General features: G+C 42.8%; 1 long non-coding RNA gene across 1 annotated transcript in view; it reads right to left on the bottom strand.

Annotated features, from left to right (window-relative positions):
• LOC116673066 (uncharacterized) overlaps positions 1-847 on the bottom strand; it is a 14,997-nt gene extending 14,150 nt beyond the window's left edge. Inside the window, exon 1 of the long non-coding RNA XR_004327733.1 lies at positions 837-847. This is a non-coding gene — a long non-coding RNA (uncharacterized LOC116673066). The remainder of the gene's footprint in view (positions 1-836) is intronic.
• Between the last annotated feature and the right edge of the window lie 1,411 nt (positions 848-2,258).

Consider the following 2,258-nt stretch of genomic DNA (forward strand, 5'->3'; position numbering starts at 1 on the left):
CTCGGTGTGAGGTCAGGAGTTCAGCGGATGCTAAGTAATGGCCTTCAATCAACATCCATCACTCACTCGTGGGACGCATGGGTGCTTCCCCAAAGCCCAGGTAGGCAAGAGCGGGGCTAGGCTCAGTGTCACTCCCCAACTTGTGAGCCTCCATTAGATTAACATAATATCCTAATTATGCTGTTCACACATTTTTGGTAACGGTGGCTGAAGGGTAATAACGTTTACCATGGGAATTGTTAATAGCATTGGCATTTCAAGGCCAGCGGAGCAACACAAGAACACACGCATTTGTTTCCTTTTTTCTGAATCATTTCTGTTTCCAATACATAACTGAGCCAAATGTCAAGAAAAAGACAAACATTTTGTTTTGGTAAAAGCAGGCAGAGTTCCGCTGTTTAGCAGTAAACACATAGTGCAGGTTGATCTGACACTAAACACACAATGAGTGTGTCATGGACATGGCAGTTGCTGGTACACACTGACTGAAATCCTGATTGCTGTTGTCACGTGACGACCTTGCAACTCCAACTCTAACAAGACTGAAATACTACATTGGTTAAATGCTGGTTTTAAGTTTCCTGCAGCAAATGAATCTTCTTTATTATAAAACAGAAGTGGAATTATCAGGGGGATGTTGTGAGTAGTAGGACCATCTTTCTTCTGTCTGACTCTTGTCATATTTGTCCTCTCAAAGAGTTCTCCACTGATTTAGCATCGCAGTCTGTCACGTCATAATTCAGCTGTGAGTTTTCATTGGCTGCCTGGCTGGGGTGGGTGGTGGCTTACCTGCTTCAGTGGGTAAAAGGTGGAAATGAAGGAGATTGGGAGGAGACATGTGATGGTGGAAACAGCCTGAATGAGAGACTGACAAAGAGAGTCAGCATTTCCTGATTTCCCTGATGTTTCCCCTCATTAAAGCTATAGTGCGTAGTTTCACCCCCATGAGGAATTCTAATTAATGACAACAACACTGTCATTGCTCCCCATTACGCAAGCCTTCTGTTATCGCGCACCACACCCCTCCTCCACGCAGTTACTTGTAGCCAAGGAGGACAGGGAGGATTAAAAAAAGATGATGGGTGTAAAGTCTTTTATCAACACCTACATTAGGCCAATGCGGTAGGATCAGGGCAGAACTTGCATGTTCTGCGTGCCAATAATCAACATCCACACATAAATATGCTGTATTTATATAGCGCTTTTCCAGTCTTAACAACTGCTCAAAGCGCTTTTACATCTCAGGAAACATTCGGGGGCTGCCGTACCACCTGCTCATCAGATAAACATTCATACACATTCACACTCCGATGCGCAGCACCGGGGGCAACTCGAGGTTCAGTGTCTTGCCCAAGGATACTTCGACAATGACTGCAGGGGCGGGGATCGAGCCACCGACCTTCCCATTGGCAGGCAACCGCTCTACCACTGAGCCACAACCGCACCGTCTGCATTTCGGTGCTGTGACCCATTTCTTTTCCCTTTGTCAAATTTAAACCTTAATACGACTGACCTGACTATCACGTCTGACTTGGTGAAAAGCTGTCTGCTTTCCCTGTTTCTCCACACACCTGTGTACCTGAGGCTGATTACCTTTATGCCTTCCCAGGCAATGCGTCACCCAGTGTTCAAACATAAAATTAAAAATGTTTACATGGTATATAAACAAAACAAAACAAAGTTTTGTTATGGCTCCAACAATGGGCTTTTCTTCTGTTGTTAAATTTAAAGCTACAGCCAGGAGATCTTAGCTTAGCATAAAAAGGGGATCAGCACCTAGAAATCTTAATAATTCACACAATATTTTTCATTTGTTTCATATGTACTAAAAACATAACAAAGTTATGATTTTACAGGAGATTTATGCTAAGTTAACCATGCAACTGTAGCTTCATATTTAAAGGGGAACTCGATTTCATCAGTATCATCAGCAACATAAAGGCTTTCTACATCATGCTGCTAGCATTACACACCCAAATCTCCGAACTGTCGGTGCTCCGTTTGCATTGTGGGTAATGTAGGCGCCAGGATTTGACAAGGAAGAAGAATGCATGGCTTTGTCACTCAATTTAGCATCCAACGACATTGCCACTCGGTTGACAGTTCATTTTGTAAATATTTAAACCGGAGTGAAGATAATTACCTCTCCTGAAGAAGAGAGTGGAATCAATCTTCTCATCTAACTCTGGGCAGGAAAGGAATTATCCTATGTGTATTTTCCAAAATGTCAAACAATTAGTTAATTTTCTTTTTATATA

This window comes from Etheostoma spectabile, chromosome 23 (assembly GCF_008692095.1).
Source record: "Etheostoma spectabile isolate EspeVRDwgs_2016 chromosome 23, UIUC_Espe_1.0, whole genome shotgun sequence".
Lineage (NCBI taxonomy): Eukaryota > Metazoa > Chordata > Actinopteri > Perciformes > Percidae > Etheostoma > Etheostoma spectabile.